The sequence below is a fragment of the Poecile atricapillus genome, chromosome 1 (assembly GCF_030490865.1).
Source record: "Poecile atricapillus isolate bPoeAtr1 chromosome 1, bPoeAtr1.hap1, whole genome shotgun sequence".
In the NCBI taxonomy this organism is placed as follows: Eukaryota; Metazoa; Chordata; class Aves; order Passeriformes; family Paridae; genus Poecile; species Poecile atricapillus.
This window is the reverse complement of record NC_081249.1, coordinates 83,084,690-83,111,975: the sequence shown is the minus strand read 5'-3', so window position 1 is coordinate 83,111,975 and position 27,286 is coordinate 83,084,690.

The following is a 27,286-nucleotide window of genomic DNA, read 5'->3' as shown; positions in this document are numbered from 1 at the left end:
AAACATGGAACTTCAGCCACTTCTATATGTGCCTATAAAAAAATCAGTCTTTTCTCTGGAGTTTTGTTTGTTTTCTTTGTTTGTAACTGGGTACAGCTTAATTTGTATGGCTTGATTTACTCCCAGGAGCCACATTTGATTCTGTTTAAGTGATTATACTTAATATGCAAGAGTCATTAGGTATGATCAACCATAATGTTTCATTAGAAGGGTTCAAAACATTGAGTTTTATGCATCTGTTTCTTCACTAGATTTAGCACTATAGTATACATTTATCTGATCAAATGCAATTTGTGTCTGTGGGTTGATTTTGTGCCAGAGCCAATTCCCAAGTAATTCTATTTGGCACTAAGTTCTCCTTCAAGACAGCAGCAGTCTTTTTAAGGGGTACAGTATAAGTGACATCTTGGTGTGTGTTTTGCTAGTCATGTTCCTTTTGCACCCCAGGGTTTGTGACAACCCTAACTAGATAATTATTGAACAACAATGCTGAAGCTTAGCTCCATGTTTGTTAGGGTTTGTTTTTTTTTAAAATATACGGTAGCTTTGTAATTTTATTTTTTTTAAGCACTATTCAGGTTTTCTTTACTTGCAGAGATTATTTTATACACTTGCCTTTTCTTCTCAACTGGATTGACTAATGTTTAGAAAAGGGTAACTGCATAGCCACTGTTTTATTAAACCCTTATTTATTAGTAGCTGCAGCTAAATGCCTTGTCCATAGTTGGTATCCATGCTGGGTCTCTATTTATAAATTTGTTATTTGTTCTGTAGCTTGTCAATAACTTGAGTGCCAGAGCATCTGTTAAATGTCATTTTAGAGTTGCTTCTGAATGTGTTTTAATATGGTCAGGCCAGTGTTTCTGTTTTAAACCAAGTTGTATCTATGCAGAACAGTGTCATCCTGTGGACAGAAATGCTTTTGTGATGTAGGGCAACATATATATCAAGCCACTCTCTAAACAGACAATTTCTGTCCCACTGGACAAGGCTTGGAACTCGACTTCATTTTGCTTTTGACATCTCCTTGTGTTTGCATAGCTAGGCATGCTCATGATAACAAGCATTTTCCTTTGTTTCCTCTCACTTTTTCACAGTGCAGGGGAAAGGGATATGGGGTTCCTGGTTAATGACAAACTGAACATGAGCCAGCAGTGCCCTGGCAGCCAGGAGGGCCGAGTGTGTCCTGGGGGACATCAGGCACAGCATCCATCGCCAGCCGGGCAAGGGAGAGATTGTCCCGCTCTGCTCTCAGCTGGGGCAGCCTCACCTCAAGTGCAGTTTTGAGCACCATAAGGTGAGAAGGACATTAAGCTATTGGAGACTGTCCAAAGGAGGGCCACAAGGATGGTGAAGGGTTCTGAGGGGTGGCTGAGGGCACTGGGTCTGCTCAGCCTGGAGCAGAGGAGACTGAGGGGAGACCTCATGGCAGTCTGCAGCTTCCTCACAAGGAGCAGCACTGACCTCTTGTCTCTGGTGACCAGCAACAACACCCAAGGAAATGGCCTAAAGTTGTGTGGAGGGAGGTTTAGGTTGGACATTAGAAAAAGGTTCTTCACCCAGAGGGTGGCTGGGCACTGGAACAGGCTCCCCACAGAGCACTTGGTCACTTCCAAGGTACCTGACAGAGTCCAAGAAGTGTTTGGACAAAACCCTAAGGAACATGGTGTGACTCTTGGGGCTATCCTGTGCAGGGCCAGGAGCTGGATTCTATGATCCTTTGGATCCCTTCCAACTGAAGATATTTTATGATTCTATGGTTTTAGTTTAACATCACAATCGTATTGGTGTGCCTTGCATGAAGGTTTAGGGGACTCACTGGTTTCATCTGTCCTTTTTGACAGAGAGATCTGATTGTTTAGTTTAATAATTGTTTTCTACTGATATTAGTGGGATGGATCTGTGATTTTGGTATTAAATTAAACCAGATCAGCATTGATGGAAGAGTCACATCCTCCACAACAGGTTTATTTGTTTTTTTTGTATTTTTTTTTCACATTTATATAATATGCCTGTCAAACAACCTCTAGGTAGGTTTTTGATCTGTGATTTGTTATTACAATTCCAAAGGATTGGGAGCAGGCCAGAACAGCTGTGAGGGACCAGAAACAATAATTTTCCCCAATGAAAATGTGCTTGAGTATCAACCAGCATACAGAATGAGCCAAACTTTTAATTAAGCAGTGAGTCTCTATTATGATAAGCATTGAGGTCAGACTATTGTGTAAATTCCACTTCTGTGTATCAAGGTCAAAAATGATAGATCTAGTTTGAAAATATCACTTGACAAAAAGCTCTTGCAATTTTAACTTTTAAATTTTTTTTCTAAAAAATTATTTTCCTAAATCATGATATGTTTCAACAAGGGAATACCAGATTAGTCTGAAAAAATTATGAACATAAAAATATCAGAATGTCCCAAGAGGCTTGCTTCTTCCACAAGCTAGCAGTTCCTCTGAACAGTGTGTGATATAATTCATTGTTTCTAATAAGACTCTGAGAAGTTATATTTTAGCTACCTGTAAAAACAAGTACATCAGCTCCTAAAGTATACTTCTTTGTCCTATAAAGCTGTAAGGGTTCTGTAAAATTGATGTTCAGGGACAAATGTACTCTAGTTAAGATTAATTCTAAAAATATTTCAGAACAATTTGTCTTACACATTTATTAACTCTGATTCTTCACCAATCTGAGCAACTAAGCAAGAGAATTCACTGCCCTCCATGTGCAAAGGACACAAGTCTCCACAGAGAGGTTTAAGAGTCTATTATATGTTTCTGCAGCCTACCAATACTTCTTTATTAAGATGTTTCTTAAATAGTTCCCAAGAATAAAGAATAATATCACCCCAAGAATTCTGGATCACATAAAGGTCAACCTGGATGTGATTCCTTGGATAGATGAACGTAACTTTGCTCAGTAAGATAAATATACACGAAAGAAAAAATATCGAGCCTTTTGTTTAGTTTTTTTTATAATCTGAAACAGATACTTTCAGGTTTTAGCAAACAGTAAATACAATCCCCAGAGTAACAATCTGGTAAATGAAAGGGAAGCTGTCAACTTGAAAATATTATTTATCTCCACAGTTTATTTATTTATTTATTTATTTATTTATTTATTTATTAGTTCAGTTATAAATACTGGACAAATATTAGAAACTTGAGACTTTATGCATTTTCAGCTTGTACTGATCCTCAGTCGTACCACTTTAATCTGTTACAGGTTATACAGAAAGCTTCCCCTGGTTTAGAGATGAGACAATTTACTGCATGTCTGCCATTATGATATTTAGCTGGATTGTGAATTAAGAATTTGTCTAGACCTTTGTGTACTCACTTGAGGGGTAAATTTCACCCTTTGTCACTCTTCTCCTCCAGAAGAGGCTTTAGGAATACATTTCTTTTTTCCTACATAATAAGTTTCTTTTCCTGTGTAATCTTGATACATTTACCCATCCAAATGGACGGTCTTTTCATAGAGATCACTTTCTGAGCTAATTTCTCTAATCATATTTGCCTTGCTGTTTGAAGCCTCTATTAGCTACCACACTTCCACCATCAATTATCAGTTTGTGTTATTCCTAAGCTCTGTCATCTTTCTGCATGTACTGTGTGGTGCTCCACCCCAGAAAACTAGTTTTGTGTGTGAGTTCTGAAATGTAATTTTTAATACAGTTCAAATATCTCATGTCTAAAAAGTGTCAGGTTAGCTGGATATCACACTTCCATCAGCCTGCACACACCTGCACAATACCAGTGGGGAAAAATGATTGAAGCTGCAAATGGATCTCTGTGCCTTTGAGTGGATTCAGCATTCTGGCTGCACCTCCGCTGATATGAGTGGTTGCTTGTGCTTTTCTGACACAAGGGCAGCCTTGTTGCTTAACAGTTATAGCCCAAATAGTGGTGTTCAGTTCATTGCTGTAGCTGTATAACATTTCTTCTCTGAAAGGACAAACCAAAATTATGGCGTTTTCCCAGGTCCTCCAGTTCTTTCCAGAAGTGCGGGGGAACCTACCTGGTTTTCAAAAATGCTGTGCCCTGTCACTGGGTATATACATGTTTATATATTTTAGTTCAGCACTTTCAGGTAGTCATGGTGTCTCTTTCTGAGAAGAGACAAGCCAAACAGCTGTTCTGCAAGCTGGAAAGAAAATGGAATTGGCAGTAAGAGACATAATGGATTTGAAGTCCATTTTCTCAGAAGGCGGTTTTCGAAACTGGCGTAAACAAAGCAATGGTAACTTTTAAATTCTTGTTGTTTTAATGAACCACTAAAACAAGTTTGATCTGCGTGAATTTGTTAATTACCACAAGAAGGAGTGAAAGGATCCCTTATGAGATTTCAGGTCAGTCATAACACCAAGCTGGTGTCATCTCTCACACATTTTTTGGTGTTGTGGTAGTTTGTAGAAAAGCAGAGGTAACAAAACTGACAACTTTGTGTCTTCCTAAGCAGTAGAAAGACTTATGACAGACATATGCCTTCACTTATGTAACCAGTATTCTTTTTTTGAGATATCTTGTACTTTTTTGGACAGAAAATGCTCCCGGCACACCCAACGGTATCTTTGCTAGGTCAGCAGCAAGCTTGTAATTAGATCTTCCAGTATTCAGGATGCTGAATAAATACATTGTTGCCTGAAACAGTTCATCTTCTGCAGTCATAGGTATATTTATGAATGCTGCTTCTTAATTCAATATCAATTCATTTATTGGATTCCTTGTTTTTTCCTGATCTAGGGAATGTGCCTAATATACACAAATATCTTTGTACTCACAGTGGAGAGTTACTCTTTCTGTTATTTTGAGGTTTAGAATCAACACATATTACTCTTTGCTTGCCATTTGTGATCATCTTACCCTTGGACAAGGACCAAACCCCTCTTTATATCGGTGCTTTGTTCTGTGGGTAGTCATCACACAGAGGGGAGGACTGATCTGACATCCTTGCTCAATGCTGAACAGAGAAGTGCCCAAGTTGTAATGATGTTGGAAAACCAAGATCAGTCTTTGTGCCTGATTTCACAGAGCTTTGTTGCAGCTCAGCCAAAAGAAAATGAAGGCTTGGATTGCCTTTGTGAAGTGTCATCAGGATGCTGGTCACAGATATTTAAAAGAATATTCTTAGTTAACTATAGCTAAGAAAACAGACGTGGGGATGTTTCCAAACCATGAAATTACATCGCTGACTACAGGTATTTTTCTTAATAGTAGAAACTACATTTTTGCCCACAGCCCTTAAAAGTGCAATGTTAGAATCTACCATCTCTTTTAGGGGCACCTCTAGTGACCACTGTTTGGCTAAGTACTGCACAAAAACATGTCAAGGAGATGATCTTGCCTAAATTCAGCTTTGTTTATAAACTAGTGAAATGTGGTATTAACCTGGTGGTGGTAATAACGCAATAGGTTGTCAAGATGGGGGTTGCTGTCATGGTTTAACCCGTCAGGTAGCTAAACATCACACTCTTTCCTCACTCAACCCTTTGCAGTGGGATAGGGGAAAGGATTGGGGGAAAAAAAGGAAAATTTGTGATTTTAGACAAGGCTGTTTGACAGAGCAGAAATTCAAGGGAAAATAGTAACAACAACAATAATAAAGATTTTGAATATACAAAACAAGTCACACTTTCCATGTAGTGACCAGTGACTAGTCAGTTCCTGAGCAGTGACCCCAGGCCAGCTTTCCCCCCAGCTTACATACTCAGCATCATGCCATATGGTGTGGAATATCCCTTGGATCACTTGGGGTCTGCTGTCCCGGCTGTCTCCTCCCAGGTTCTTGTGCTCCTTCAGCCTTCTCACTGGTGGGCTGTGTGAGAAACAGAAAAGTCCTTTGCTTAGTGTAAACACTGCTTAGCAACAACTAAATCATCAGTGTCTTACCAACTTTATTCTCATCCTAAATTCACAACACAGCCCTGTACCAGCTTCTAGGAACAAAATTAACTCTATGCCAGCTGAAACCAGGACAGCTAAATATTTAGAATAGCACACAGAGCTGTGTTCTGTTGGCATTAACAGACATCCAAGTTGTTATGAGGCTTCTGAATACAACCAGAATTGGAATTTGAGCCCCAGCTAATAAGAGGTGAAGCTGTAGACTAAAGAACATAAAGGTGCTTTGGGATGTTTCAAGCAAATATTCATCAATATTTTCAAATTCTTCATCTGACATTCTTCCAAGTTTGTATGTACATCTCTACCCAAACCAGACTTCTTGATGGCAGATACATCCCAGCAAAAGGAGAAAGTCTTTAAGCTGCATGGACATATTGCAAATGCATAGAGTTGCAGATAACTTTAGCGTGAGCTGTTGCAGTCAGACAGTTTTTAGGTTAGATTTATTGCCTCATCCAGGGTTTCCCTTTTGATAGTGTCATCTGGACCTTGGTGTCAGTGAGCTGTGACAAGGGCACCGTTTCTCAGGTCAGCTCGAGCTGGTACCTTTGAAGGATTCCTGGACCAGGATCCATATGGCCTGTGCAAGGTAGTATGCATGGGAGGGGCATTATACAGACCAGGAGACTTCCTGCCTGCAACTCTTGGCATTGCCTGGTAAATGAGCATCTGCTCGTTTTCTCAGTCTCAACTGCAGTTGACAATGAAATTTATTTAATTAAGTTTTAGTAGCCCTTACACTTCTGTGCTTCATAAGCTCACAGAGACCCAAACCCCTGTACAATCCATAATTTTTAATAACCTTGGTCAATGGCTCATGTTAATAGTTTTTTGAGTCCTCATAAAAAATACAGGTTTCTGCCATCTCCCCATTAGGCAATGAAAGATTCTTATCCAGCACTAAGGTCATGACAGTTGTCACAAAGGAAATTGTCAAGCATTGGCAGATCCATGGAGCCCAACCTTCTGCAAAGTATTTAGGGTATGTTGTTTTCCCTTTCACTTAACTTTGTTGTCTGGTTATCAACAATTAGAGACTATGATGGTGTATTTTGCAGTTGAATGACCTGATTCATTCTACTTACATTTTGGGTCCTTTCCCTTTGATATTGGTGTGAAGCATTTTGTAATGCCTTGTAGGAGTGAAGCTGGATGAAGAGATAGGGCACTATGTTTTGCCGAAGGTTTTGTTTAGCTGCAGTCTTTTTGCATGTCAGCATGAGTATATATAAATGTGGAGCTCTGCAGCCATGACTTAGCAAGGCAGCTTGCCACTGTAATGACAGCCGCTGCTTATTTCCCCTCCCTATGGCTCTGGCTGTGACAAATATTCTTCTGTACCAAGGTTTAGGATGCTTCAAGCAAAACTATCTTGAGACATAAAAGTCATTACAATATTCTTCAAGGCTTTGATTTTGTGTTTTTGTTGATGGTTTCAGGTTCTTTTTTCTTTTATTTAATGCAGGCTTTTAATATTGTTGTATTAGTGTAAAACACCTTTGGTTATCCTAAATATCACTTTATGATGCATCAGCACCGCTCTTAAAATGGAGCTGGTTTTATTACTGCTATTGAGTAGACTGGCTTAATTCCACCATTTCTGGCAAGAAGAGGCACAAAAATTTAATCTCAAGTGAAATGTGGATGTGTCCTCCTCTGTAATTTCTCTGGAGGTGTGTGTAAATAGGAAGAATCGAATCTGTGTGGGCCAGTGGGGGAGACAGGAGATTGGTTTCTATTCATGGATTTGCTATGGACCTGCAGCACATCATGAAGTAGACCAGAATTCACTTTATTTGAGCGACTTCTTATTTCAGAATATTTCTTGCAAGGTTATACTGCAAGGTTATCTTGGGTGTTTCTCCAGTTTGAGTTAGAGTCACAGAAGGGTTTGGGTTGGAAGGATCCTTAAAGATCCTATAGTTCATGGAGAGGGCCACCTTCCAGTAGACCAGACTATACAAAGTCCCATCCAACTTGGCCTTCAACACTTTAATGGATGGAGTATCTGCAGCTTCTCTGGGCAACTTGTTCCAGTGCCTCACCAGCCTCTTGGTAATGAATTTGTAGGACCCAGCTCAGACCTCTCCTCTTTCAGTTTAAAGCCATTCCCCCTTGTCCCATCACTACATGCCCTTGTCAGAAGTCCCTCTCCACCTGTCTTGTGGCCTCTCTGTGTACTGGAAGGCTGCAATATGGTCTAGATCTTGTCCTAAACTCTGTGTGGTAACACACATAGAGACTCCTTTTCTCCCGACAACTGACAGGGATGCAATCCTTTGAAAGCCACCATTCTAACTTGTCTACCAAAGTAGAGGTATTATGGTTAGGAATAAATGCAGAGCTGACCCCAGAGGCCAAGGCAGCCCACAGGAGCCATTTCACTAAGTCCTTCTCCATCAAAAACTGTAACTGTACATTCATAAATGCCTTATTATCTCTAATCTGAGGTCACTGCATGCCAGCAATGGTTACCAAGCAGTTCCTCGCCTTGCACCTTAATATAATTGATGGTAATAAGTACAGTCTCTCTCATTATGACTGTTACAGGGGACCAGATAGAAATGTAACATCAGCAGCTAGGTAATTGCAATTTAATTGAAAAGGGCCCATTTGCAGGGGTGCAGAGTTGGGAAAGGTCAATGGGCAACAGCAGGCTCTGCTACACTGCAGAGGGAAGGACAAAGGCTGTCCTCATCCTCTCTGTTCCATCATAGTACCATTTGACTGTATCCTTAAAGATTTGATCCAATTCCTTGTAGGCCCTGAGAGTTTAGGAGCCAGTTCTGCTCCTGGATGAAAGTGTAGTTAAGCTCATCATGTGCTACACCAGTGTGTATGAAATGTGGAAACTGTTCTGTAAGATCCTCCTGGCCTGGAGCACACTGCAGTGATTTACTCAATCGTTTTACATCTCTGCAGTTATGTTTGCTGCCTCAAATCTATTGTGCACCAATCTGAAGAGTTAATTTAATTTATTTCAGGTTTTCAGGGGAAAATGCACTAACTGGAGACTTAGACTTACTGTGTAGGTCTTCTGTTAAGAACTTGACCTCAAGCTATATTATCCTAAGGGAGACTGCTGGAGTAACAGTTGAGCTAAAGGGCTGTACGTATCGTTGGGATTTTTGACAGACCCAACACTGAACCCTGAAATTGGTAGTGAATTTTCCACATTGTGCTAGGAACGTCTTTGGAGAAAAATTATATTGGTTTCCAGAATAATTAAATGTGAAAAGTGCTATTAAAAAATAGTGGGTTATTATAGCAACTGAAGCAGTTGGCTTTTTTTTCTTTCCTGGTTGTTTAAAAAAAAAAAAAAGTCTACACTGATGCAATAAAAAATGACACAAGAGAATAAATGTATCAAGTTGTTATGGCAACTGAAATATGTAGGTTGGAATTTATGTATCCAGAACTTCTATGTAAGTAAAATAAACATTATCCTTGCTAATTAAAATAGCATGCAAAGATTATTTAATTTAAAATCATAAGTCATGTTTTCCCTTACAGTTAATGACTTTCTTTTTTTTTTTTCTGTTTCCAAGTATTTGCATTTGCTTCCAGCTGTGGTCTACTTGTGCTTCCATGGCAAGACTGTGATTTCATTAATACGGGCTAAAGTGTGGAGCGAGTCCACTGAAGCTAATGAATAAAATATGTGCAGGTGGGCACAACTGGAATCAAACCATGTGATTTAGCACGTCACTCTTGCTGCAGGTGACCTTTCTGCTTGCAGGGCTTCTTGGCAGGTGTCATTAGCTCATGCTTGAAGGGATCTCCCAGCAACCACAGCTTCCTGTCTGTCTTCTCAGTTTGGTGCAGTGCACATGGAGCTCCTTCCAGAGCTTGTTCCTGCATACAGCCTGCCCTCTTCAGCTGTAGATTTTGCTTCCAAGATATTTTATGACAGCGAATTCTAAATGAGCATTCATTAATTATGTTCAGCCTTTTAATTTTTCTAGTCCTTTTCCTCCAGCCTTCATAAGAGTTCAGTAATAGCTTCTGCTTTATTTGAAAGAAATAGATCTTTAATATCCCAAATTACTCGTCGTGTTTTATATTCTTTATGCCCAGCAAAGTGCAGGCTGATAGCTAAAAGGTAAAGGAATGAGGAGAATGATCTGACTCAGATCCCAGCGAGCTGAGGAAAATGCATTTATTTAATGTTTTAATATCATTAATTCTCATGTTCAGAGGTGTCTAAATTTGCCCTCTGGAGTTTAAAAACACTGCTACCAGGAATGTTTTGGAAAATATCCCTTCAGCAATACATAAATTAATTGCCTCCATTTTTATGTGGGCAAATATCTGCCTGACATGGAACTACAGCTGGGGTGTGTCTTTGCCTGAAAACTGCAACCAATCTGTCCAGTCTCATTCTTTGAGTGTCATTTTCATATGTCTGAATTGTAAATTATTTATCTCTTCATCCTTGCAGCAGAGTTCATCTTTGTGGGGTTTTTTTTGATTTTTTTTTTTTTTCTCATTTTTTCTCTTTGCCACATCCTGCCAACCACCACTATTTGGTGTGCCAGGTCTCAGCAGGGGAGACTGCTTGAGCAAAAGCCCTCTCAAGGCTTGTGTTTGCAGGGGCTCTGGTGGCTGCAGAGTGCCCTGCTCCCTTCCCTTCCTGCTGTACAAATTGTCACTCATGGCAGAGTCCACCGTTGTGTGACCTTAGTGACTCTCTGCTGCCTGGGAAAGGAGACACATGGGTGCCTTGATTTGTCTCCCAGCTCAAAAACAAAGCTCTGCATGAGCTCTTCTCTTTTCTACCTCCATAATACTGTCTCCTGAGACCCCTCCTGGAATACTGCATCCAGATAACAATGCAGGAAAGATGTGGACTGTTGGAGTGAGTCCAGAGGATGGGCAGAAAGATGACGATAGGACTAGAGCATCTCTCCTACAGAGTCCGGCTGAGAGAGCTGGAATTTCCAACCTGGAGAAGAGAACGCTCCTGAGAGACCTTACAGCACCTTACAGTGCTCTAAAAGGAGCTTATAAAAAAGATGGACACAAACTTTTTTGTGGACCATGTTATGATAGGACAAGAGCTAATGGTTTTAAACTTAAGGAGGGTAGATTTAGATTTATATATGAGAAATATTTTTTTTTTTTTATAATGAGGATGGTGAAAGACTGGAACAGGCTGTTCAGAGAAGTGGTGGATGACCCACCCCTGGAAAAACTCAAGGTCAGGCTGGATAGGATTCTGAGCAAGCTGATCTAGTGGAAGGTGTCTCTGCCCATGGCAGGGGCATTGGAACAGATGACCTTTAAAGTTTCCTTCCGATCAAACCATTCTATGATTCTGTGACAAGTGACACTGGAGACAGAGCCTGGATCAGCAGAAAGAATCCTGTGTGTGTCTTCTGATTGGTCACCAGGCTTGAGTTTGTGGGGCCAATTGACTCCAGCCTGCTTCATCTGAATTCTCTGTCTGGGACGAGAAAAGCTGATGCATGCATCAGTGTCTCCTCCCTGCCTAAATTCCCTGCCTGGAAAGTCAGTTGTCTTGCCATAGATCAGAGTCACAGTGCAGCTAGATAATTATGTGATATGGATAGTGAGGGAAAATCAGGTCTGAGTGTGGGTTTTGTGTTAATTCAGAAAAAGTGACTACTCCAGTAACTGATGGCTTGGATGAGAGCTTTTAGATGAATGGTCAAATCTGTATGGGGGACAAGAAAATGCAAAGTTCACCAGTGACATTCTGACATCCAGAAACACACTGAGAGAAAGATTTGCTCTCAGGAGGGTGGAGCAGCATTAAATCAGATCCTGACCTTTCTGAGACACAAGTCCATAGCCAGATAATTGTTCCTGAGCTGTAACACTCTTTATGGCTGTCATAAAATTTTCTGAAAGGTTGAATCCATATTAGTTAAAGTGAAATCATAAAAATCCCAGGGCAACCTAAATATTATTGTGATAATTACGCTCACTTTCAAACACAATAACTTAAAAAAAATATAAAACACTTGTGATGTGATTTGTACAGTAGAATCCATGTTCAAATGTGTATTTTTTTTTCATTCACATTTACTGGTCATGTTGGGAAGACTGGTGCAGAAGGGACTGAAGGACATTCTTACAGGACTTAGCCATGAGACCTCATAGTGCTCTACAACATCACCCTGACTTAAGACAGCTGCAAGGTCTGAGCTAATGCAGTGTGATGTGGAGCAAACCTTGATGTCATCAAAAAATGAACAAGAAACCCTTACATGGAAATGGAAATAAAATCCTTTCTGACATCTAAATCATTTGACATGGAACTATGCCTTTCTATAGGGCCTTAGAAATACTGAATTAGAAAAGAAAGCTCTGCTATATTATTTCTGGATTGAAATTTAGGCCCAGCTGAGGCAAATTAAACTGCTTGACTTCTGTGGCATTATATTTCTGATTTTAGTTTTTAGCATGGCCTGCTCTGGGATTGTCTGAGTTTTTAGTGTTATGGATGAAAGTCATATCCTGACAAAAATTTGTTGAATGACATTTCTCCCTGTAAAAAGGAATATGAGCGGCATAGAAATAGGACTAGAAAAGCACATCTTATGGTCTCTAGGATTATTTCTCTGCATGGCATTGCAGGAAAAACTTCCCTCAGTGATGATTTGTCTCCCACAATCTGTTAAGACATACAACTTTTTTTTTTGTTGTTTTTTTTTTGGTCCAGTGATGCTGACAGCACGTTTAGGAGAGCTGTCAACTCTGCACAGGTATGGCAGAAAGGTGCAGAGCTTGGAGGACAGGCACAGAAGGTGTTCATGTTGTTGCTGGCATGTTGTAAAGGATGAACTTGACTTGAGTCCAGTTCTGGTTCATACACAGCTTAAGCAGAGCGTGAGCAGGTTGCCTGTACCTGGCACCGAGGTGTGTTCTGTTCTTTGCTAGTAGCAGCATCCTGCTGAGCATCTCAGTTCTGCTCAGGTTGCTTTCTACTCCAGCATAGCTGCTGAATGAATTAATTTAAATCAATGTCCTGTAAAATGGATAATCTCAGCATATATTATGTTGAAATGTAGCTTTTTAGATGTTCTAATGATTTTCAAATATGCTTGCTCTAGAAAAGTTAATTAAATAAAAGCAGTATCTATCAGCACTATATGTTTCTGGGTGCATTTGGTTATCAGGATGATAGATTTCCTGACAGATACCAGCATCCAAAAGTTAACAAATCATGGGTTTTTTATTCCTTTCCTCACCTCATGCAAATCACTTGGGGCAAGCAGGCATTTATTGATAGGGTCTCATGACACTGGAGCAGAGCTACCAACTGGTGATCCACAGTGGTCAAAGACATCTCAGGGAAGCCTCTGTTTTGAATTTCTCTCGCTAAAAGCATAGAGGAGAGTGTTCCCCAAGCTAGTGGCTGTAGGGGAAGGTGCATTAGCTCTCTGAGCCCTAAAGCAGTCACACATTTGTTTGGGCTCATGGACTGTAGTTCCTCACACTTCCACCCACCCTCCTGGGCCCTTTGTAAAGCTGATCAGCCTTTGCTAGCCACATGTGCCCTAGAAAATATTCCATGTGTGTAAAAAAGTTCAAAGTCCTGGAAGCAATATCCTGGACTGGGGAAGAGCAGAATAAAGTTTGCACGTATGTTTCCTGTTTTTTTTAAAAATATTTTTTATATGCTCAGTGTTGGGCTTCACCCAAGAAATAAACATGTGGTAACTATTGGGGATGGTTATAAGTTCCTCCTATTGATATATCCGGTATAAATTCTGGGAATTCTATAAAATCTTATGCTAGTCTGGGGAATTCATCCACCATTACATGGCCTGGCTGCTGTAGGAGGACCTCCCATAGAAACTCATGGAAACCCTATATGCCATAATTGCCTGTGAGGGCAGATGCTCCTTCTGTCTGGTTGGTAGCTCAGACATGAACTGGAACCTGCTGCCTGCTGAAAGTGGAACTGGTGACTAGTCTTTCATAACTCATATCTATGTACTTTGCCAAAAAATAATTAGCTAGTTTTGTTGTCAGTTGATTGTGTCATTTGTGCATGCCCGAAAAAGCTACCTGCAAGATGTGTTATAAGCACAGAAAAACTTCACTGAGCACAATTAAAATTAGACAAAATTAACAAGGTAGGTAATGTGCTTATTCTTTTATTAATAAATATTTAAAAAATGCTGTGAGTTTGCACAATGAAAGAGACCTGCCGAGGAGATGATTGTCTAAATAGTGTCTGTTAATTATAATCTGAATAGATTGGTGTTAATCATACACAAAATTAGAAGGTTGCTTTAGGTGTGATCTCTAAAGCTCAGGGTTACTGACCATGTGAATAAAGTTACTATGTGAAGTTTTGATCTTGCAGCATTTGCTTGTGGAATCTCTTCTGTTTCTCTGACCAGTTTGGAGAGACTAAAATCATGCTTTCTTCTGTGAAGAGGAAGATAGAGTTCCAACTGCCAGCTCTCTAGATGCAGGGCTGAGATAAAAAGTATATAGTTTTGGCAGTAATTGTAGTTCAAGCTTGAAGTTATTATTTCCAGAACCTCCTGCAAGGATGTGTGAGGATGGTGCATGTTGTCTGCTGCATTTGTAGTGTGTCATGGTGGGGCTGCCAGTTCTGTGTCTCCTGGTCATGGCTCAGGAATAATGAGGTGTTGCTGAAGCACTTCCTTTGCATGAGCAGGCAGCTTTTGGCTATAAAGTATACAAATAATTTTAAACAAGATAGACTTTTTGTTGGCCTCCAAAGGGAGGGTTGTATGTAATCAAGAATCAGAAAAGACTCTAATCCAAAATTGTTAGTTTTTAATAAATTTGTCACAATGCACAGCAAGTATTCTTTCTGTCTCTTGGATTATACAGTTCCATTTATTTCATAACGCAGAATGAAATATCTCTTGGTGTTCAGATGGATTTCTAATGTATGCTGGCTTTTTAGGTTGGGAAACCATATATTATTTTGTTAATGAATACTGAACCTTAATAGACTGAAACAGAGAGATGTTCCAGATTTATTACAATTACTCTTGCTTGAGCTGTTTGAACCCCTCTAATGTCCTTGATTTTCTGCTCTTTACAATGAATTTGTAACCCATTTCCCTAAGGAAAACAATGGAAACATTTCAGAGCATCTTATGACATTGTTTTATGTTCTTTCAAAATATTGGAGCCAACTAATGGTGAAAAATTTGAGAAAAAACATGTAAAATGTACACAAAGTAAGTTTCTTATCCCATTTTGCAGCTGCACTCATTTGATAAATGTTACCATAGAAGTTTCAGCTGAAGCTTGTCAAAACCCTTTAGAGGAGTTGCAGGAGCTGAGCTCCTTTAGAACCAGGATCTTAGAGCTCCTGATAATTAGAGCAAATAAATAATGAATTGATTTGAAGAGTTTATATTGTTGCCTGTAAATAATAACTATGAAAAACATTTATGTCAGTTATTCAAAGAAAACAAGGGTGAAATGAAAATTTTATGTGTGGTTTTTAGCTCCTTGCAAAACCCATTTTCTCTTCCTGAAAGAAACATTTAGGGAGTTGCTTGGATTTTCTCTAGGCTCTGAGGCAAGACCTGGGTTCAGTTTCCTGCTGTCCTTGAAAATTTTGGCCTCGTTGTCTTTCTATCCCTTACTCCCTTCCAGATTACAAATGGGAGATACTCAACAGCCTTTGGTGAATAGAAATCAGCCATGGGTCTCCATGTGAGGGAAGCTGTAACCTCAGAAGGACTTGTGGAGTCCTGTGTACTTAGACCCATGGAATGCTGAGCTGCTGGGCCTGATCCAACCTTCACACACAAACTTTACTGGAGCACAGCACTCATCCATTGGTTCCAGTGAAGCTAAAAGCACATGTCTAAGTAGTTGGCTGGACTGGGGCCAGCACTCAGTCTTTTGCTGGACAGAGCCCTGAATAAACAACCTAGAATCAGAGGAGAGAACATTTGCACATGCGAGTGTGATTTGGCTGTTTCTGTGGCATTGGCTTGTTGTCTTCCAAGTTGTGCTGGCAAAGGCTGCTCTGCTTAAAATGCTAACAATTTCTTGCCTGTTGTGTTAAAATTGACTGCACTCCTGTTGCAAAGGCTAAAACAGGATGGGTCTAAATCACTCAGGGTGCTTGCAATGCTTGGCACCCACAGACACAAGACACTGAACTCTGTTTGAATCCTCCCTGCTTTCCTGTTTGCGCTTTTGTGGAATGCTCAGAAATTTTTTTTTGAGATCTGAGTTAGAGGCAGTCATCACATTTCATTCAAAGGCTGACTCTTCAAGCACATTATTGCAGGGCAGAGCATTGTAAACAGAGATGTCATTTGTAATATTTACTGTCTTGAGGTAAAAATGTACAGTAATATATTAGATTTCCAGCAGGAAAATTGAAAAAAACAAATATAACAATTTACTATGCCTTCTGCCAAAGATATTATTTGAAGAAATACTGTGTGTTTTAGGAGGGCTTTGTGTAAGCAATGTAAGATTGAAATCTGTGTAAGTGAAGGAAAAGTAACAAAAAATACATTTGAATTTAAAAGATTTACACATATGATTACTGGTCAAGCAAGAAACCTTTTAGAAAATGTTTCACTTAGGAAAATGTCATGAATTAGAAAAAGAAAACAAACCAGATAATTTGCTTGTTGCTGTAAGGAGACATATTATATATTCCTGCAGCTACTCCAGATGAGAGCCCCATCATGGTCAGCAGGTCTTTTTGCCAGGACACTGATTTCCTTCCTTATCTTTATGTTCTGTTGCTGAGAGCTGCAGAGCACCTTGAATGCCTTCTGAAGTCACACAGAGATTATGATAAGCATCATCTTGCAGATTTAGCCTATTAAGACTTTCACAGACTTCCATGAGAGTGCCTGTAGGATTAAACCCAGAAAGTTTTGCATGAAAAAACATTGAGGTGAAAATCTTCTCTATAAGCCACCTGATACTTATCTGAATTCAGGCTCTCCTTTCTGTGTGCATGCTAATCTTTATGTTCAAATGTAATTGAATTAAAGCACACATCTCAACTGCTTTATTTGTGTTTTTTCCATCCTGCTCTTTAGCCTGCAGCTTCCAATGGATCGGAGGGACCTGGTCAACGTGGTGAACACAAGAAGGAGAACCCCTCTTTTGAAAACTATGTGGTAGACATGAAGACAAAGGTACTGTCCACTCTTCTTTTATGCTGGAGAATGAAATTCTTGTTTAGTGAAGTTTTGCTGGAGGTGAAGTGTGTAGGACATACTGAATTTGAGCTTCTGATGTTTTATTTTTTTATTTCTGCTTAATGTCTGCATGTCCATTATCACATTTGAATGATGTTTACAGCAGCAATTTATTGTGGTACATTGCTAGCCCTGGATGTTTTATGCTGACCTAGGCAGGATTTAATTTTAATTTTTATGTACATGTCTCGTTCATATTGGTGATGGTTCTACAGATTTGCTGACCTCAAGGTGGTTTAATTTCAGTCTATTTTTGAAGTCCAAGTTGTTGTGCAGTTAGTAGGTTTTATTCCAGGTGTTTTCAGTCTCTTAGTGTGTATTGTAGTTTCTTTTTGGTCTGAAGTCAGTATGGACGAATTTGGATGTCAGAAATGCAATTATTTTTGTATGGGCAGCCTAATGATACCTATCATAGAGCTCTGCCAAATAGCATTACTTCATGGCTGTGGTAAGGGGCTGGGTTACACTTCCCTGTCTTGCTGCATGCAACAGTGAAGTAGTAAGTGTTTCATTATAGTATTTCCATTATTTTCATAGGCTCACAACTCATCTGGAACAATTCACTTGGGCTTAGATATTATTACGTAGACTTTCAGCCTTGGTGTCATTGTGTATTTTTCCTTTTTGAAGTGAAAGAAACTTACTAAGTTTTCTTTTAAAGTAAACAAGCTGGAAACATGATGTAAAGAGAAGAGACATTAACTGAGCTGTTGTGCTTGTGTAGTATCTTGTAGACTTCAGCAAAAGTTGTTTCCAACAGTAGAAACTTGCAGATTATTCCTCTTGTCTAAAGCTTTTCCATGGGCTTTATTTCCATTTCTAGATCAATTTCTCTGTCCATTAAATTAAAAAAATCTAAAGATCTAATTTTCTAACATGATTTTATGAGTTTCTTGTGTTGTTGTGCTCCCAATTTCCCAATCAGAAAAACTTGTACCGTATGGTAGCGTGGTGGTACTTGATAGTTGAAATACAAGGACATATATACTCATTAAAATTTTTCTTTATGTTTATGGAAGATTTTATTTCTTCAAAGCAAGAAATTATCATAAGTTTGATATACACCCTAAATACCTTGTGTCCATGAGGATATTGTGAAAATCATGGGATGTAGTTATCTCCATTTTACAATGTGATTTCTGTCATGAATGCCCAGCTGAACAATGCACTATCATCCTACTTTGAGTCACTGCAAACCCAGGACTGAATGTTTCTCCATCAGCAATCTTATGTACTACATTTTCTTGCTGTTCATGTACAAAGTGTACCTGAGAGGAAACTTAGAATAATTGGCAACTCCATTGCCAAACTCTAAGACATTCAGAGCTGTGAGTGGTGTTTTGTACAGTTCTCAGTACCATGGGATAGTAGAAAGCAGATGTTTTGTTTTTGTTTCCAGGAACTTGCGGTTTAGTGTGTCAGTTCACTTGAAAGCTTAATTTTGTCTGATTTCTTTTTCAAGTAAGTGTGCTTGAGTGTTAGTGGCTGCTGTGAGAGTGACACATAACAATTTAAGGGTGGCTACATGTTTGAACATATGTGTCAGAGCTTTTCAGTTTCTGATGATCAATTGGTTGTTAGATTTAGTTCCCCAGGCAGAATGCTCGAGAATGAAAATGAACTCTTCATTCACCATTGATCTTGAGAATTGAGAACCACTTCTGGGTGTACCCCCCTCGAGTACCACGTGATTCTGTTGCAGAGCATCCCAGCCTGCATAAAGCCAGCAGAGCATTTGTAACTGAAGCACTTCTGTTTTGCTCAGAGTAAGGGTTTTGTGTGAAACAGGACAACAATTATGGGTTTGTATAGGAAATAATAGATAGAAAAAACTTTAGACATAAGTTTTAAACTAACAAAGGTTGCAGGGCTTTTGAAAGGCTAGCTTGTCCAAGGAGCTTCAGAGCTCTAGGATGGGTCAAGGACCTTTGCTCCATACTCTATGATGAGTCCTACAATCCTACAAGTTACATTGTGTTCCCAGCTTGCCATACCGCCTTCTCATTGGACCCCAAACTGGTGAGCAAGTGGCAGTGAGACTGCTGAAGAGGCTGCACTGTGTAAGAAGTAGCTTTTTTGATTTTTCTTCTGGGGAAGTTGCTTGGCTATAGTGGTGTGAGCTCCCATGTACTACATAAAGGAGTGGTAAGGTGGGAATATACTTGGGGTAAGAAGAAAATTAATCCCTTCCACAACTGTGAAGCAGAAACTTTTTCTGTGGCTGTTGAGCCTGAGGCCAGCCACCATGGCCACCTGGGTTCACAGACCTTCTTGTGGTGAAGGAGTGGAGCTGCCTGTGCCCATTTTACCATCTACCTTCAGGGCTTTGAGAGGCAAGGTCTGCTTCCCTCCAAAAAAAAAAACAAAGAGAATTGTCTATTTCTTCTCATTGGAAAAGCTACCAGCTGGAAAAATTGGTCAGGACTCCAACATTGATTGTGCTAAAAAGCAGTGAAATTTGCCATGCACGGGTGAAGGGAATGATTCGTGTTACAGCTTCTGTCTGAGACTCTCCTGGGCCTCAGGCCAGTTGCAAAGCTGCTGCTCTTAGGGCTGCTGCAGTTAGGAGGGGAAGAATTGCTAATTTTGTGATCTTTAAATTAACACCAGGACTCCTGGGATTCTGATTCAGCCTGGGAACTACATTAAAATTCTGAGTGACTAAGGTATACAGAACGTGCTTTCTGAAATTTGTATTAACTTCTCTTTCTGGATGAAGAAGGATTTATTCTGACATTTCATCTGTAATACAGCTTTTAACTACATATCCAGGATCTACAGGATTAGTAGTTTCACTCTCTCTTTTTTTTTTTTTTTTTTTTTAGTGTACCACAAAGCAGCCTTCATAAAGAAACTGTTTCGTGAGATTTTCCCTTGTAGCATATACTTACTCAGATCACTTGAATCCTGGTGTTAACCTACTAAGCAACCAGTTGGGATCCACGGGAAATACGTTCAAGTGGTATTAGTGGGCTCTGGCTGTAAAGAAATAATTTGCCAACCACATCAATTACCCTCTTGGAAGACGTAATCAGGAAAATATTTATTTGTAGATTGTTTGGATCCAATAGAGAACCTGAAAGGGAGAAAGAGGCTATAACCTGGGAAAGTAATACCATCAACAAGTACTCCATAGTACACAATTGAAGATACATTAGGAGTAAATAAATCTTTATATTTGTAAGAGTGTGTGTGTGTTCATGTGTTCTCTGTGTAGGTGCATGGAGCTCTAAATAATCACTGGCTGAATTTTTCAAGATGCTGACATTACTAATGCAATGTTAACAGTCTGGTTAGATGCCTCCTTTCTTAGTCTCCAAAACTTGGAGACATAGTGCTCTTGCTTTTCTTAATCTCAACTCCTTGAATAAAAGAAAATAATCCAGTTAGGCTTTTTAATTTTTTTTAGCAATCTATTTTTCTTTACAGTTTTTGCTTTATAATATTTGGGTTTCAAAAGAATTTAAGAAGTGTTTAAGAAGGTGCATAATGAAAGATTAAAAAAAAAAAAAAATCTTTTCTAATGATTTTAGCTTTTACAAAAGCTTGCTTTTACAAATATTGAATTCAGCGGGATGTTGCAGGCTCTGGTTCTAAATATAGTGGCCTAATTAAACCCTCTGCCTTGGTTATCCAAGTGGAAGTACCTGGATACAATGAAGACTTTAATGTCAGAAAGGAGCATTAAATTGTCCAGTGTAAACTGCATTAAAAGACCATACCATATTTCACCCACTCACCTCATATTGTTGGTTTTTCTATGACTTAAAAACAGATACCTTGGTAAAATTAGAGAAGGAAGCAGTCAGGTGGGCAGATGGATGATCCCCAAAGCCGTTGGTGTCACAGTGGGAAATAGTTGTTATTCTTCCTATATTAAGGCTTCCCAAGAGTCAGAGCTCATCACAGAGGTTATTTTTTACCATCCAAGTTGACTATGAGCAACTATAAACCATGTCTTTTCACCCCAGATGGCTGCTCCTCAAATTTTTTTAGTTTTTGGGTCAAGCCTTTCTATAGTAGATTTCAGTCAGGATCATATTTACATTTAATAAGAAGCTGGAAGAACAGAGGAAAAAATAGAACTAAGCAGTGATATGACGTCCAGAAATTAGAGCAAAAGGAGGTGTTGCTAATGAAGGGTAAAGCACTGCTAAGGATTTGAAAATCTTATTCTTGGGGAGAAAAAATGAATGGAAAAAGTAAAAAAAAAAAGTTGGAGAAACAAAATTAAACAGCTCAGCTTCTTTTTGGCGTCTGGGATTGGTTGTTAATGGAAATGAAGGACTGTATCTTTGAAGAAATACTGGAGACCCATTGAGAGTCATCTGTTGCCAGTCATTGTGTGTTAGAAGCTATGACTGGGAGCCTTGGCAACCAAGCCTTTTGAGGTTTGAAGCTGGGGTCTGCATCCCCAAAAGCATGTCATCCTTCTGTCTGGGGTTATGGGAGATTATGGGGCTGAAAAATAGGTATTTTAGGCAGTATTTTAGGGAGCAAACTGCTCAATTATGTATTAAGCTGGAGGAGCACATGTGCAAACCCTGCCCTGTTAAATGCTCATTGTCATATTTAATGGAAGTAGGTGACATTAAAAAATTGGAGGAGTGCAGGAGGAAGCTTTTTGAAGGAGCTGGGTGAGTCACGTTCATGTAAGCATCCCCAAAGGGTTGAAACCCTCTGTTTTTCAAATCAACTTTAAATAGGATCATGAATTCACTGGGATTGTCTCACAAGAGTAGAGTTGCAAGTAGGAGCATTTACAGATCATGCACTTAGAGACCAATCTCAAAATACATCTTCCTATGCCAGTTTCAAGTCTGAGATGAAATTTTACAGGCAAGTCATTAGGTAATTATATGTATGAAATATTTCACACCTTACTAGATCAGCTTGAGTCTATCAATTAGAAGAGAACAAATTGTTGGGTGCTTTACACCCAAGTGTTAAAATATCTGCTGATTTTAGAGTTGACTGAATACACTTTTACCCAGTAGTCCTTAGAGCACAAGGGTGGCTTACGTTGCACCACATTAATGGGTTAATTTCCTCTTAAGGAGATATTTAATTGGGTCTTGCTTCAAGGATGTGTGGAAGTTCCCTGTTTCATGTAATCTATAGTTTAATAAACTATTCTAACTGTTTGGCTACTGGACTAAATCTCAGTAGGGGGAAAACCAGCAGGTTCTAGCACAGCCTGTAAATGCAAATCAAGTTTGTTTTGTGCGCATGTGTTTGCTCAGAGTGAGTTAAAGCCTTAGACACAGTTCTAAGTGCTCTGGAGACTTTCTCTTTAAGATGTTGTATCCACCAGGACTTTAATAGTTGGGGGAGGGTTGACTGCTCTCTGACCACATATCTGATTCACTATGCATTTTGTAACTTTGGTAGCAGTGACCTCATTTTGGCAAAATAATATGTGTCATTTACCGAGCGTCTCACTGCTCCAACAATCACTGGAATATTAAGGTTATAACCTGAGTAATTTATGGAAGAGAGATGACTCTTAAATAATCTTTTATTTTCTTGGAAAGGCTTATTTTATTAAAAACATATTTTAGCTCTGAGTGAGAATGAGAGATCCTCAGCAAAGCACCCAGGGGAGATTGTGCTGTCCAGTGTGTTGAAAAGGTGAATTGTAATGTATGGGTGTCTAGACATTTCCTCTTGTTGCTGTCAACAGTCCAGTTGGCTGTATTTTTTTTTTTTTTCTCCAGTGAATAGGAGCATTGATTTTCCTCTCTCTTTGGCCAGAGCTTTCATTTTGCATATCTTTCCCCTTCTGAGTCTCTTTCTTTCTCCCTCCGTCTTTCTTCTCTCTCTCTCTTCCTTTATCTGGAAGAGAGGGAAGCCCTTAAGAGCTGACAGCAAGCTTTCTAACTCAGAATGATTCATGTAAAACACCTGAAAGGCAAGCTCTGCACCAGCATCACTGCAAGAAAGGTAGGGCTGTGGGGGCTTAAACAGTCTGTAAAACTCCAAGCAAAACATAGAGAATGTGCGATAAATAGATTAAGTCTGTGAATCTGTCAATGATGCAAGAAAAGTTTGGGAGAGAATTTAAGGACTGTTTAAGCTCTATTGTTAAAGGTGCTTTCTTTTAATTAAAAGTTTGATGTATTTTTCATAGATGGGGGAAAAAAAAAGGTTCCCTTACAAAGCTTTGAATAATGCATATAATGTAGGGGTTTTTTCCACGGGTGGTAAACTAAAATTATACCACTGTTGTGCTTGACAGCCACGTGCATGTGTAAATGTGCAAATCCTGGTTCTTTCCCCTGACTGATTATTTTCTGCTATAGCTCAAGTTCGCCTTATCCAGCTGTTATTTATATTCACTTCCCAAATCCGAATCTGACCCAGTAATTCTGAGCAATTGTAGCTGTGACGCACGAGTTCTTGCACACACCTTCATGTTTCAATCATGCACTTCCAGCAATGTGTGTTTGTAGGAATCATGCTCTTAATAAAACCCCTTGCAACCCAAAGCAGTTGTTTTGGCAGAGAAGTGACAGCACTGTGATAGATGGGCCCGATAGTTGTGTGTTTTGTGCTTGCTCTGAGTTAGTAGGGAAGAGGAGGGAGAGAGAGCGAGTGAAAGGGGGGAGGAAAAAAAAGACAGGGAAGGAGAGCGGGAGGGAGAGAGATTGAGAGAGAGCGAGAGAGAGAGAGCGAGAGAGAGGCTGAGAGAGAGAGACTTGGCAAGGGAAATCTTATGGGTATACTGAAACAGCAGATCAGAATTGTGAAACCAGAGCTAGGGCTGAAATGTGATGCTTTTGCTCTTTTGTGCTTGTTGTGGTTCTCATCTTCCCATTTAGAGGGCTGCATACCATTCAACAGCATATTTTGATCTCAGATTGAACAATGCAGCAATCAAGCCTGATAAGCCACCTGGAAGTTTTGCTTGAGACGATTTCTAGTGGGTTTACTGATCCCTGTGAGCATCATGACTGCCTTTAGCATTGTGGAGGAGGACTCGAGTTTCTTATGAGGGCCCCACTTGGAAAAGCCGGCTGTGCAGATTCAAGCCTCCGGTTCTGTTCATGCTATTCAAAAGCCTTTCCTCACCCTTGCTGATTTATTTTTATGATTTACATACACTCCTGTGGAGATTTACAGAATGGATTGTCTGTGCATTGTCACGACCAAGGTAGGACTGGAAACATTGCTGTTCTGTGTACATATTTCTCTGCTATTTTTCTGTTCCTGTAATTAAATAGATTGAGCATGTACTGTGTCAGGTTGCAAGATAAAGTGATGAATAAGCTTTGCTTCCATGAGCATTTTGCTCTCTTTATCTGTAGATTATGCAGTTTGTTTCTATATGACTTCCTAAATGATATGTTTTTTTACTAATTTTTTACTAGCAAAAGGAAAAGGACTTAATATTTTATCTTAGCCTATGCTTGTGTCTATTAATAACTCTAGCAACTAGAGCACTTTCAGAATACATGGTATACTGCACATATTTTCTCAGCTTATCAGTTTATTCTGTAAACTAAAGAATAATAAAGAAAGGGGCATTATATGGGTCCTAGGATTTTAAGGAGGCCAATCAGATGTAGTTTAGATAGTCATGGTGTTTCTGATTGGAGAGATGCAAGTTTCTTGTGGCTTATTGTGGCTTTTTTTGGGAAAAAACATAGATTACTTTGTGTCTCTAGGCCTGAAAAATAAAAATCCCTAGGTCCCAATTCAGGACTCTTATACTGCTTTTAGATCTAGCTGAACTGTTTGGAAACGGTCCTTCTAAATAATTTCTTCTGAACATGGATATAGACAATTTATTTTCCACAACAGCAGCGTCAGGCTAAGGACTTCAGGGTTAGGGATACTTCCTAACCTAAAGATCTGGTGTAGGGATAAGCTGAATGATTCCTTGAGACATCCCCAAACTTATCAAACTAACTTAATGTTAAATGGCAGGGAGATGATAAGGGAACTCCCTTTTTGTTGCTACGGGGCAGGCAGCTCAGCGCGTGTTTGCAGCCACCTTTGCACGTGGTGGTGGTGGGGTTTATAAGGAGCAGCTTGCAGGGGACATCCAGCTTTGGGGTTCAGCACAGTGCTCCCTGTTCTGCCTTACTTCTGATGAATTTCATAATTTCTACAGGACCTGCCAAATGCCTGGGGTGGGCAGAACCCCTGAAGGCTGCACAAGTGATAAGGCAAAGCAGGGGTTAGCACCGCTGTCATCACTGCTGTCATTTTTTTGCGTCACAGCTATGCAGAATGGGAACACCTGTCTGTAACACGGAGAAGGGCGGGAAGATAAACCCTGGGCACCCATGGGCAGAAGAGAGGGGTGGTGGGTGACCACTGCACAGAGCAGGGAGCGCACTGGAGCCATGGAAACAGATGCCAGCTGTCATTCCCATTTGCTGGTGGAGAAACCCATATGGGAAGAGAACAAGAGGTGAATGAGGCCACAGAAGGAGGATAAATTGGAGGAGGCTGTGGCCTCATTCACTTCCTGTTCATTCCAGGTCCTCCTGGCTCCCACAAGCTGTGCTGCATCTGAGACTATATCCCCAATCAGCCCTGGAGCAGAGCAGGGGCACCTGTGGGTACCTGTTGATGCAATACCATTGAAAAGTGCTCAGCAGAGGAGGTGCAGCACTGCTGAACAAGGCTGGGATGCAGGATCACACCAAACATCCAGTTTTTACACTCCCAAGTGTTGCTTTCCAGTTCAAAAGTTTGAAAAGAAGAACTGTGATTAACCCTACTTCTGGGTGTCTTCTCATGCAGTTGGGACCTACAATTACATCCCTGCTTGGCCTAGAGAGTTTGGGATGAAGGTGTGTAGAAATTGGATTTGGGACAGAGGAATAAGTCAAGTTTTAAGATGGTGTAATTGGAAAAGAACATGTCCCAGTACCTTTTTTTTTCATATGTCAAGAGACATCACTTATTTATTTTATGAATTGGTGCTGAAAGTTTTCCACTGAATATTTTACCAGGGCCTTCTGGGAAATAACAAACATGGATTCACTGCTGGCTCACTACTGCTGCTGCCTTGAGCAGGGCTCCCAACTCCATCTACACACATTTTTCCTTTCAGCTTTTCTGTCTCTTGAATCCAATACTGAGTGTCTGAAATGATCTGAAAGTCAAGCATGTGAATGAGCCTCAAATATTCAACTCCAGCTATTCTGTCTTTGCTGCCAACGTTAGTGTTGAACGAGATACAATGTGAATTGTACATGGCTTTCTATCTGCAGGCGTGTGTGAACAACATAATATCATATGTAACTGAGCTGAATAATGGCAAAAGTCTAGTTTCAGAGCACTTTCATATCTCAACAGCTTGAAACCAAAGAAGTTACAGTGATTTGCTCATTCTACTTTGTGCCATATTTAAATAGCTGGATTAGTGTTGGTCCATAATCTGATTTTACTGGCTTTATTTTCATTGGAGTAACCCTCCTTACTTTAAAGCACCAATTTTTTTTTAGCTGTTTATGCCAATTTTCACCAGTATAACAAGAGCAGACCTTTTTCAGAAAAATTGTTATTTTAAAAAAAATCATTTTGATAAGCATGAATTCTACAGAGCAACAGTGTGGCAATTTTTGACCTCAGGTCTGTTAATTGTCCATATTTGAATAGCCATTTGTCTGATTTATACAGATAATTGCCATTCTTTGTCTTGAAAAAGTGGATCTTGATGTCAGAGGGAGTAAATTCATCAGGTTTATTCTCCAGATCTTAAGTAATAAAAAGGGAGTAAAAGATAAATACTTTTTAAACTGAAAAAAGATGAATACTGTTCAAAGAGGTGACATTTTTAACACTTGATATTAAATTTAGTCTGGAATTTTTGGTATTTTTGCATTATAGAAAATGACATAAATGTTGTGGTGGAGTGAATGTGCCCTTGTAGATTATGTTCAGTGAATCTACAGATCCTGCTTTGAACTCCACATGGTAAAAGATGGCATCTAATAAAAATAGTTCCTGATATACCTTGCCAAATCTTAAATCCTACTGATGGTTTTTCAGCCAAAGTGTAAAGTATGTTTAAGATAGATTGGAGATATTAATTTGTATAAATTTTTCCTCTTCTTTTTATTTCCTTCGTTTTTCCACGCACTTCTGAACACAGGACTACAGAAATGCTGAATCAGTCAAGGACAGCTTCTTATGGTTGTCCTGCTTTATTTTAATTGATCA